General features: G+C 41.3%; 2 protein-coding genes across 3 annotated transcripts in view; one reads left to right on the top strand and one right to left on the bottom strand.

The window, feature by feature from the left end:
• ppp1r37 (protein phosphatase 1, regulatory subunit 37) overlaps positions 1 to 3,090 on the top strand; it is a 40,615-nt gene extending 37,525 nt beyond the window's left edge. Inside the window, exon 13 of the mRNA XM_083985427.1 lies at positions 2,236 to 3,090. The gene's annotated coding sequence lies outside the window, so the exon portion shown is untranslated. The remainder of the gene's footprint in view (positions 1 to 2,235) is intronic.
• relb (v-rel avian reticuloendotheliosis viral oncogene homolog B) overlaps positions 1 to 12,631 on the bottom strand; it is a 180,923-nt gene that overhangs the window by 137,759 nt on the left and 30,533 nt on the right. The gene's annotated exons all lie outside the window — the stretch shown is intronic.

Here is a 12,631-nt window from a genome sequence, read left to right as displayed (position 1 = left end):
GCTGCTCAGAGCTACGCTACAGAGGCTAATGGAATTTATTGGTTTCCTTCATCAAACTCATCAAATACACAATCCAACAACTCCAAAACGCTCTGGTGGACAAGTTGTGACCTGCACATTCACCACGCTATGAGATAATAACAGAACGTTACGAGAGGGAGTTGTTTTCGAGGTAAATTCATGCAAAACCGCTGATGTGCGTTCCCGTCGAGGCAGTTTTTCGGCAAGCAGTCTCTGCATTTGCCTTGAAAACAAATAAAAAGAAAGAAAAATAGCTTGCACCGCCAAATAAAGGTAACAAACCTACTGCTATGACTACAGGGATTATGGCAATGGGCCAATTTGCCAAAATGTTGAACTATCCGTTTAAATAAAAGGTCGACAATCTGGATAAACTGTCTAGGCCTGGGACGATAATAAATTTTGCTGGACGATATATTGTCCCATAAATTATTGACGATAAACGATATTATTGACACATTTTTTTGAGAACAAATTAACCACTAATATAATAATAGTATTTCATAATAATGCAAGTAGACCCTTTTAAATGCGATAAACTTTTATTTATCTTGAGTATTTCTTTTTAACCATTGTAATTGGAATGACAAGAACTTATATAGCTACTATCCTAAATAAATAAAATAAACAAAAAATAATAAACAGTGCAGTGCAGCTCTTCTGTCCAATAACAACACCTGAAGCTCCACTTTTCATTCAAACAAACTAATATGACTTCCACAGATGTAAGATTTCATCAATGAGACTAGCATTTATCTCCTAAAAAGTATTAAACCAGCCGGCGGTAAACCTCTAAAAACCTGCTGATAAGTTTCCTTCGTTTTCTCCCCCAATGACGGAGGTTGACCGGACACCGGCCCGTGAGCTGCTGCTGCAGACGGCTGCAGACTGTGGGAAGCCCCGCTCCTCCTGCTCGCTGCTACCACAGTAGCTCCAAAAACGTCGGAGAAAATCTCCCAACAGGCGATGTGGATAAACTGACCACAGACTGGGATCTAAACTGTGACTTTCTGGCATGAAAAAATATTAAAACTTTAAAAAGTGACGTGTTAACAGCGCGGCAGCAAGAATTACGGTAAAATAGCTTTTAGCTGCTTAGCTTTACAGCTAGCGCTGCCGGTTGCTGAGAAATGCATTCTGGGAAACAAAGATCCTGAATGACTGAGAAGAGGGTTCACTCCTTTCATTCTGCAAAACAAACGGCCCAGGTGCTGAGACCGATGCACAGAGTGAAGCCTCTTGTCATCCAGCCTGGTTGGAGGCCAGAGACCAGGAAAACAAATACGTGCGCATGCACATGGCGATTTATCGAGGCCGGAAAAATGACCGAGTTCATTTTCATTTATCGTGCGATTAATTGATTTATTGATTATCGTCCCAGGCCTATGTTCACCCCAGGCTGCTGTCCACCCACTGTCTCATTATTACTGATAGTGTGTTGTATCTTAAAACAGAGTGGATAGAAGTATATGATATGATTAGTAGAGCAATACAAGTTTCGCTGCCTAGCATCATAAATATTGTTTATTTGTACTGTTGACTTTTTAATCTGATGCTTTAACGTTGTTTCTCCTTGATCCGTCAGTACTCTGCTGATGAGTTGTGTAATTCAGGCAACTCTAATACTGCAGTTGAATCAGTTCATTTTTTCTCTGTTCTGTCTCTGTTCTGTTGTTGCCATGGTTGCACTGTATATCATCAAGTTAGTTGAATAAAATAAAATAAACACTCCATCATAAACTCCAGTCGTAGCCACAAGAAGCCCTCCCTCCCTCCCTCCCTCTTCTTGCCCCTGACCTTGGCTACACGGCTGCCCGTCTGAAAAAGATGAGGTGGCAGCAGCAGACACTCACTGTCTGAGTCAGCTTTCTACCCAGCATGCAAAGCTGCAGTAGTTTTATTATAGCCTGTGAGTGTTGACAAAATGTTTCAGGAAAATGGAGAATGTATTACTGTGGAGAGATGCGTTCAATCTCAGTTGAAATTAAAACATCAGCCACCCTAATTATCCACAAAGAAGAAGTTTTTTAGGAGGTACAGTGTTTGTTTTTTACACTGACACTGCTGGAATTTAATGTTTTTTACATTAAAATATGATATAATATATCTTTTCATTTGTGTATAATTGGATTTGCTATGAAATTTGTTTCAAAAAGAAATGTTTTCTGCTACATTCAGGACTAATTTCAGATCACCCCTCCTCTGTTTCCACAGGGACCGCGAGGACAGGAGAAAACAGCACTCGGATAGTTTGTCTGGCTCTACTACGTGACCGTTGGCCCAACAATGTTTTTCTCACTTCTTTTACTTTACCAACAACGTGATGATTCCTTAAAGGATAGAAGACCTGGTGTTACAGCCAGAGTGCTATACACAAAAATACAAAAATACAAGCTTAACTATGGAAAACGAACCCAAACAAACCTCTCGAGCTTGGCTGTGACCAATCCTGCACATCCACACTACATCAACCACTGACTCACACCGACATATGCACACTGAGGATGAGAGAGAGAGAGTGGGAGGAAACGGTGAGAAACGAAATCATGTCACTGTCATCACTACATTTTGTCAAACCTGTAATCTTTCCACGCAAAGCAAAGCCACCTGTCGGAGAGGAGGAGGAGGAGGAGGAGGAGGGGGTGAAGGAAGGAGGACGAAACACTAACCAAAGACAGAACACAGACCTTTCTCTCGGCCCGTTCTCGCTCTCCTCTGTAGATTCCCACTGTAGTTGGAGAAAATAACTAGCGGTTAAAGGTTTTTTTTCATAACACATACACAAAGACGTGACGGTGGCGATTGAGAAAAGGTGCGGGGTCAGCGGCTCGAGACAAAATAACGGTGACGGACATCGCTGAGTTGGACCTGCTGGCTTTAAAACACTTGTTGTAGAGGTGGAAGTAGGTCACCGACCGTCAAAAGGCTTTTATAACCACGAAAAGCTGAAGAGGTTAACGTGTCTGTTTAAATGTCAACGTTTTATGCCTGTGTCCCCCACTACTCCCACTCCCACTCTCATTTTCCCCCTCTTTGGAAAAAAAAAAAGAAAAGAAAAGAAAAAACTAAGGGACCTCTGCCAAAGTGACTTCCCCTCTTGTCTGTTTTCTCGTCCTCTGCTCACTTTGGCCCCTCAGGAATCAGTGTCCCCCCCCCCACCAACCACCACCTACACCTCCACCTCCACTCCGGTCAGTCTCTTCCAGTCTGATGTGGAGGAACTGTGACTGAATTCCGCCTGCCTCCGCTTAATTTTTTTTTTTTTTTTTTTTTTTTCTTTCTTTTTGTTTCCGAAAAGTCACAAAGCTGAAAAACCTGGAACTTCTGCGAATGTCAGAAAGCGATGCGATGCTGTCTGCTTTTGATTCTTGAGTTGTTTACAGTCATGTGAGAGAGAAAAAAAAAAAGGTTGTTTGTCTTTTATTATCTGCAACTTCAGACACTATTATTGCTTCGTTCGTTCAACCAGTCATTGATGTGGGAGCGTCGGTCAAGGAAAAGCAGCTCGATCTCGGTCGTCACCCCCCCCCCCCCTCACCCCATCCCCCAGCCCCTCCCATCCTCATGTCCCTCAGTCTTCCATCGGTACTCTGTGCCGCCTCACCTCTCTGCTCCAGCTCACATCATGTTGCCTTCAAACTCACCTCTTCTGATTCAGTCTTTGTTTATCCCTTTTCTTTTCTTTTTTTTTGGCTGCTTTGAGAAATTTGTTATTTTCTATTTATTTTATAGCTAATAAACTTTTCCTGATTTATTTCTGCCCTTTTCCTCTTCACCCCCGCCTCCTCATTTTATCTTTTCTTTTTCCATTATGGGGGGTTGCTTTTAAAGGTTGCCCTCTTTTTTTGATGTATATTTCAGATTTAAACTAGAGCAAATATTTAGTTTAGGTTTTTTTTTTTTTTTTTTTGGAGGGGAAGGGGGTTAATCTGTGTTGGGAGGAAGGGTAAATATGATTGAATGGTTGATATTGATAACAGTCGGGGTGCAGTAATGAATTCAAAGACAATGACACTGCAAACATAATCAAAATCCTTGTTGCTTTAATGCTACTCTGCTGGGTGAAGCTGTGGCCACAAGAGGGCGCTAGTGGATTTTTTTTTTCTTTTCTCCCCCTACAGTGGAGCCAGAACAAAGAATATCACAGTATCACATTACAACACACTGCAGGCGCTGAAGTCTCTTTTCAGATCCAACTCCTGTCCTGAACTTTCCAGAGCAAGGCAGTAAAACCTAAAACGAATTGTAAACTTCATGTATGTTTGTGAAGAGAACTGGTTTGCCCTGCTTTGATTCTTTTTTCTTTTTTTTCCTGAGACAGATACAGGCAGGTGTGTTGTTTGTTGTTGTTTTTTTTTTCTTTCTTTCTTCTATAAAGGAGCATATTTCGACCCTCCTGCTCTTCTCCACCCAACAGATAGTTTGCCCCCACTGTTTGTAATGCTTTAATTTTTAGAAATTTTTAATAATAATTTGTTAACTTAATTGAAATGTGCTGGTAATCACAAAGATATGTATGGCGAAATTTGTTCCTCTCAAATAAATGCATGTAATGACTAAGGATATGACTGAATGATTCAATTAAATATAGAACGTTTTAATGTGTGAGCTGAGCACTGCAGATGAATATTATGCATATCAGATCAGGTTTGGTTTGGATATGTGGATACAACCGGTAGTTCTTTTTTTAAATGTCTGTTTTCAGATGACTTGCTAACCACGGCCATCGCATAAAATCATGTTTGACCATTAGATTGTTGATAGCCAGCTGAGCCATATGAAAGTAATGTGGTATGTATTTGAGTTTCAGCAGGTAAAAACCTTTGTTTGCTTTTCCAAAGACTTTGATATCTAGTTTGTTTATTTAATCCTCATCCTCTTAGCACAGTTGAGGGAGGGGAGTTTTGCACTTCATTTGTCCATTTTCCATCCAATCCAAATTTCAAACAATTCAGTTTAAATCTTTTTTTTTGTTTTTGTCCAACCCATCTCAGAAATAATGCCACAATAGCATTAAAGCTGTGTTTGTGGAGTTGTGGTTTATAACAACAGCTAAGTTAACTTGGATATTTGAAAAACTTCTGACAAGAAAGAAAATGTGGACAAAGACCAATGTTCAATGTAAAGAAACCCACATTTAATGCATCCTGTAAAATATTGTCATGTGCACAATGATGGTTTAAAGTCACATGGTCAGACAAGTTGTGCAAGTTGTTACATGGGAATCTCAGCTCAGAATGCTGACAAAAGTATGCTAACATTGATTATGATTACCATGTCCAATATCATAGGTCAGCGTGTTAATATGCTAATATTCGCTAAATTAACGCTTAAAGAAAACAGTGAGGCAAATGGAAAAGCCATTAGCACAAGGTAGTCGATCATTCTCCAAATAAGGGGATTGCCTCCATGATCACGTTGGATCAAAGTCAGGAGATCGCCAAAGTTATTGTCATTCATCAGTGCCTGAAGCAAATTGCTCATGGACGTCGACATCACGAGCCTCATCTCTATAAAAGTTCATGGCGTTCCCACTGATAGTTGTCTCGTGGTATCAGCTGACACCGCCATATATCCACACCAGTGTAAATGAAAATGTTGGAAGTTGCAAAAGCAATATTTCTCTCCAGAAAGTAGTTCCCAACCTGTGAATGTCACAAATGATCACAGGTTAAATCTGGAGCATCACACAAATGTTACAATTGCCAGTTCATTTTTCAGACATTCCTCCAATTTTTGCTTTTATTTTGAGGTTTCCTATGTGTGAAGTAATTCACAGTGGTTGAACTGGTAACCAGCACCTTGGGGTCACTAATAGAAGTTGCTCCAGTGTAAGGCATCAGAGCCAATAAAAAGTTCAAAGAGCAATAAAGCCAGTACTGAGCCTGGAAAGAGAAATGTATGCAGAAACTAGCGTTCAGCGGGTGTGATGTGGTGGTGAGAGGTGACGGGGTTCACGTCTCCTGGGTGGAGGGCGTGTAGCCGAGGCGGGGGGTCAAGTACAGTGTGGGAGCTCTGCTCTGTACGTCTCTCCTGAACGAATTCCAGGCCGCACTAATCCACTGCTGCACTGTAAAGCTCCAGTAATAGCCTACAGGAGATTCTGAGAAAGTCAGAAGTTATTAAAATGTGATTTATAAGGACCCTTCAATACTTACATGACCCCCTGGTGAGTCAAATGTCCCTAACGTGTAACAGGGTCCTTTGTTGCTAGGCTTTCATCTATATGACCAACCTGACCCTTTCCCATGACCCCTTGCAATAAAGCAACATTCAAGATCTAAATTGTTTTCAAATTACTTTTTGAACTGATTAATTAAAGAATTAATTGCTGCCTGTATTATGTTTACTAATGAGGGAAGGTGAGCACAAATGTGGTTTAGGAAAGTGAAAAGATTGTGTCTATTTAATGTAAATGTGTGGAAATGTGTGCTTCAAATCACCGTTAACTTTCCAATACTGGACCAAAGCTACAATCTTGACTTGGACTTGCAATGAGCACCTATAAACATAGGAAAAATCTCACCATGTTTTGGTTGCAATGGGCAGATATTCTAGGAAAACTAATGAAAGGTGCCACGTAAGAAGTGAATATTTAGTAGATACATTTATTGGTTTCCACCATTCACTTGTAAAAGCTCAACCATAATGATATTTTTAAAGCATAGACATATAAATGTCAGGTTAGTTTCACAAGACGACCTCCCAGTGAGACCATTTTCCGGGGGAAAAAGCCCAGCTAGCTGTTTCTAGTCTTCATGCTAAACTAATCTGAGCCAACCACTGCTTTATATTTCGTATACAGACATGATTGATCAGTTGATCCTCTCATCTTCCCCTCTGCAGTGTGTTTCCCAAAATGTGACAATTCCTTTAATCATCATGAGGGATAGTTTGTTTGATGTATACAGCCTCCTATAATCCTATTTTAATCAAACCAACCCCCACCCCCTGTAGGTGTAGCCCCCCCTCTCCCTCAGGTGTAGGTAAACTGCTGGGTCTCGACCTGAGGCGTTGCCCCCACTGTGTTTGTCCACTGATTGTTCAGTTTGTACCAGGTTAATGAAACTGACCAAACGTGTTCAGCCATACATTTGTTTAAGACTTCATTGATTATTAATCGATAGTGTTTTTACTGCAACTGTCATTGTGCGACAGTGAAACTGTTGGTTTAAAAGGATGTTGTGCAATACTTAAGTCTGTTTCCAGCTGTAAACATCCATACAGGAAACCCATTCATCTCTAGTCACAGTGAGTCCATTCATTCCTGTATTATTCACTCACAAACACAAACCTGCGTGTAGTTGTCGTCCAGTGTGGCTTCTAAAGACTTCCTGCTCTGCTCGGACACAAAGATGCCGTCACACTTCAAAATCACAATAATTTATGTGAGCATCACTGGGTTGTGTTTTTATTGCAGTGACGGCGGGGGGGATCCTGTAAATTTTGGTTGAAATAAAAACATTTCATATCCTGTTTTCTTCCTGTTTTCTCTTGTTTATAGCTCATTAGGCAGACAAACTCCTGAGGGCTGGCTTTGTACACATTGGTATGAAACATGTGATTTCGCACCTCAGGGTGAACAGTTGAAAAGTGTGTCTGTGTGAGGTTTTCTTTCCGTGAAAGTGTTTTTTGTTGTCAGGTCCAGAGACGCCAGGACAATGAGACAGTTTAATTTCCTTAGCTGAAAAGTAAGAAGCTGGAATTTCTGATGACTGATGCTTGTTCTCAGCAGGGAGTCACGCTGGACCGGGATCAAGTATGTGGCTTCACAAAGGTGATGTATCAAAGGTTAAGATCAGTTCATTGTTTACCATTTAACAAAAACACAACTGGGTGACTATGACCACAAAGTGTAAAGCATGTTGTACAAATAGTATAATAATATAATATTGTCAAGTTTTGCAAGAAATACAAATTTTGCAGGGGACTTATTCTAAGATGACTCGTCAATTAATCAATCAACTAATCAAAAGAACATTTCCCTTTACATTTTTGATAATTAATCACAATTGTTCTTCCCGAAAAACTGCATTCAGTTGTGTATAAGGGTTCAATCTTGAGCTTGGATAGACAAATCTTTATCTTCTGACACTTGACACTCTGACATGTCCATTCTCTGAGTGGGTGTGTCATGTATGCTGTATTTTTACAATTTTATATACTTTTATGTGTGTATCCTATGATAATGATAATTCATTTTACCCCACTACAATTGTTTGGCAGCTATTGTTGGTGGTAACTTTGCAAACTATGCGTTTTCCTACATAATCCCATAAAATATTACGTAATAGGCCCAGATTAAATTGTCCAATAGTGTATAACATTCTTGAAGTCCTTGATACAAATTCAGTGATACGGTTCTAAAGAAAGCACTTGATGGCTACTGCAGTAACCATCCTCAAATATGCAAAGAGCAGCGCTGTGTGTGTGCTGCAGGGCACAGATAACAATTGAGTTACTGTATTACGGCAGGGAGTTGTAATTCAAATGTTACCTAGTCTTACTTTGGCATGTTGGACTTTGGATCGCTGGTACTCAGCAGCTCGGTGGTGAATTCACCAGTGAGCTGCTAAAGAGACAGATATTGTCCTCAGGAGTTAATGGAGACCAGACCAGAGCTAAAACACAGAACAAAATTGGGCATCATTGCCTGACTCCAACTGAACTCCAAAGCAAGACTGTTTTCAGATTATTTTTGCTGCTTTTAAAAGAGAATAAAGAAACAATATTAATCTTTAACCCTCCTATTATCTTTGAGGTCAATTTGACCCCATTCAATGTTTAACGTCTCTAAATAAGTGATTGACTCACCCAGGCTGTTTTAGCTGTATAAAACATATTAGAAATATCAGCTTTATACTCACATTTTATTCAGTTGTTCTAGATGATATTGAGGTCACTATAACATGCAATGTTGATCATCTTCAAAAAGCTTTTAGCCCTTAAATAACACATGATCATAGCTGTAGTAGTGCAGAACCACTGATAGTTCATCTTGGTAGCAGGTTCTTATGGTTTCTTGGTCATACCTTCACAGTTTCCACTGCTGCTCCTCCTGCAGTCTTCTTCAGAAGAGTCACATGCTGACTCTGTGACGTCCGCTGAGTTTTGTAGATGCTGTCATTCCACCTGAGTGGCAGAACGACCAACGCCTGCACACAACCTTCTCACCCATTTCTCTTGGTGTTCCCTCTTCCAGCTCTGTCAACCAGCTGTTGTCATATCCTTTTCACCACGAAAGTGTCATAGAGGAGAGTGTGTCACAGAGGATGGTGTTGAGGAGGACCCTGATTATGGGGCATCCTCCTCTGATGAGAATGAGACCCTCCGTGTTGAGGATTTTATGGTGATTTGCATATTTCTCCATTGTTACATAACGGGTATTTTTGATGTATAGCTAAGGAGGGTGGGGGTTGTTTTATTTAAAGGGTTATTAAGGTTATCAACAAACCAACATACAGTTCCTGACATAAACTTGGGTAACAATTTTAATCATAACCATTTCTGGTGGTTTACTGTAAATTGCCAGTGATAGAGAAGGAGGAAACTGGAAAACAGCTTTGTGGGTGCTGGACGTTTAACCAGGCCTCCAGGTCTGTGGCCTCTCTGTCTGTGTGGGGACAGTGGTAAGTGACCAAATGCTTCCTCGCTGGGTCTTTCCTTGGGCTTAGCTGTGCCTCAGGAATGTGCTGGCATGCTGGTGGAACAGTAGGGATTTATCCGTGGTGTCAGCCCCTATCTGGCCTGTTGATTCGCAGCCCAGTGGACTGCAACAAACCCCTGCACACTGGCACACATGAGCAGGGGGCTGGAGGGACTGGAGCATCTCTGTCGGGCCATGAGAGCTTAGAGGAGAGGGGGGCACAGAGGGGGTGCAACACCTCAACAGAGACAGATTTCCTTCAGGTTCTTGAAAACGTACACCTGTCAGGTAGAAGTGAAGGATGAGAGCTGAAGACGTCCTCAAGAACCTCCAGCGAGTCCAGTTGTCTTCATCTCACTCTTATTAGAGACAGTGGTGTCCATCTTCCCATCTGGCTCTTTACAAGAACACGACTCTTTTGTCATGTTCCTTCAGTCTCCACTTTGAGTGACACTGAGACTTTCAGATGAAGGAGTGGCACATTTTATCTTCTAAAGCTGAATCCACATCCTTAAATGTCTCATTTCACTGACCTCATACTCAGCTGTTTTATGTCTTTGCTTGGTCTGTTGTGACCTATGGGAGCTAATGAATGTGTTATGTGTATGTTTTGAAGCTTGTTGTTGCCACTGCCATTCGCCATCTGCCATTTGCGATCACAGAGACTGATGATCAGCAAAAATGACACAGAAATAGTTTCGACAAGAGTTCTCAGGCATCACAGGTATGCGCTTCAGCAGCACCCATGCAGCTCTTGTTTCACTGAAGCTATGTTAGGTTTACACTGGAGTAAAAATGAATGCATTCAGCATGATGCATCTGCTGTATTTGGAAACTCCTGGATAGTTTTTTACACCTGACTTATTTGTTTACAGTCTCAGAGAGGAACAGAGTGAGGAGGGAGATGGAGGTGCGATGCACAGCTACTAGATATCACAAAATGTGTCATTCATTTGTTTCATTTACGTAATCTCATTACCATGGGAATGTTTGACGGTGATCAGATGATGTTATAATGCCACATGGGTAGCCTATATCATGCACAGTTTCTTACTTGTGGTACAGTGTGAACTCCGGTGGGGTACAGAACATCCCACATGCTGTGAGAGCTGAATGAAAATGAGCCTCTGTGTGTGTGTGTGTGTGTGTGTGTGTGTGTGTGTGTGTGTGTGTGTGTGTGTGTGTGTGTGTGTGTGTGTGTGTGTGTGTGTGTGTGTGTGTGTGTGTGTGTGTGTGTGTGTGGAGAGTGGGTGGGCTGCATGGTATTTTCTCCCACCATCAAGCTGAATGCAAAGCGGGAGGGGGGGGGGAGGAGGGGCAGGGGGGGGGGGGTAATTGAGGAGACAGGACGATCCCAGCCACCACCCCCTTACCCCACCCCAGCCCCCTCCCCCTCCCCTTCCCCCTCCTTCTCCAGCTCACATGACTGCGATTACAGCAGAGGAGTGTGGGAGAGAGAGAGAGAGAGAGAGAGAGAGAGAGAGAGAGAGAGAGAGAGAGAGAGAGAGAGAGAGAGAGAGAGAGAGAGAGAGAGATGAATGACATTTTCCTGACTTCGGCGCACGGATCACATCCAAGAAGTCAACTTGCCTCTGACTGTTGGCCGAGGGTCGTTCACCTTTCTGGGGTAATTAAGCTTCCGACTGACGTCTGTTTGATTGTTTACATCCGTTGCTGCTTGCACAAACAGTTCGCCTTGTGCTACATGTAAATGCTTGTTTATTCGGGACTTTAGCCTGTAGTGAGACAGTGCATGGGGCAAGGAATAACTGACATCTTTGACTGAAGGGGAAAGTAGCACTACCACAGTGTAGAAAAAGTAAATATATTTGCACCAGAATTTACTTAAAATAACAAAAGTGAAAGTGCCCGTTATGTGTGCCCATTTCGGAATGATGTGTTTAAAGCGTTGAATCATAATTGTTAATGCCTCGTGGGAAGTCTGGTGAGTGGGGCAATAATTTGAATAACTTTATATACTGTTGATTTCCTCTGGGATTACTGTAATACACCTTGTGATGATGATTTATTCGATGATTATAGCTAGCCTACTATATTTTGTATTATGCATGTAAATCTGAACAATAACACTATCAAAACATAACTGTTGTGGCAAAAAAAAAGAAGTAAAAAAAAATAGAGTAGCCTAAAACTAAAGTAAACTACCATGACTGTGCAGGAGTCAGGCTGGAGCTCATGTGTGTGGTTGGTTTCTAAGTTGATTTTTGAAGCACCTTGGATTGTCATTTATGCAAGTTTTAACTACCTCATTGCACTGTAGAGGAAAAGATTATGCTTTTTTTGTCTGAATATATCTTTGAAAATAAAGAAAATAAGGTCTAGTCCTATGTCTAAGATCTCTCCATACACACACAACATAAACACACACACACACACACACACACACACACACCTGAAGGACATCTGTGTTCAAATTCTGTCATTACTCGGGGCTATGTATTATGAATTATGACCAGAATATGAGATCAGAAAGATGTTTGACAACTGTTAAAGATACTGTTTGATGTCATCTGATGGGAAAAACATGATATGCCAACACTATTTCTGCCCAACCGCACTTTTCTTATTGATAAACTTCAGCCATATAGGATACTAATGCCAATATTGATACATTAGTTTAGTCAATTGCTCACCAAAGATTTTTATGCAGAGCCAACAACAGTATTTGAATCAGTTTTTTTTTTTATTGCCTTTTAATATCATGAATTACATTTCCTCATGGGGATGTTGAAAGTGCCGGGGTGTGTCTCTGTCAACATCTGCTCTCCTAATGTGTGAGAACATCATTCTTTTATTGCTCTGTCAAATTTGGAGGTTATCTGCTCAGGGTCCTGAAACAGGTCTGTTCCTCTGTGCCAAGATCTTTCACTGAGTCATAGGTCACATCTGCTACACACCTACACTCAGGTCCTGCAACGTATAAACCATAAGCGAGTGGAGGAC

This window comes from Trachurus trachurus (assembly GCF_905171665.1).
Source record: "Trachurus trachurus genome assembly, chromosome: 13".
In the NCBI taxonomy this organism is placed as follows: Eukaryota; Metazoa; Chordata; class Actinopteri; order Carangiformes; family Carangidae; genus Trachurus; species Trachurus trachurus.
The sequence above is the reverse complement of the archived record's forward strand: the minus strand, read 5'-3'. Positions and strand labels throughout refer to the sequence as shown.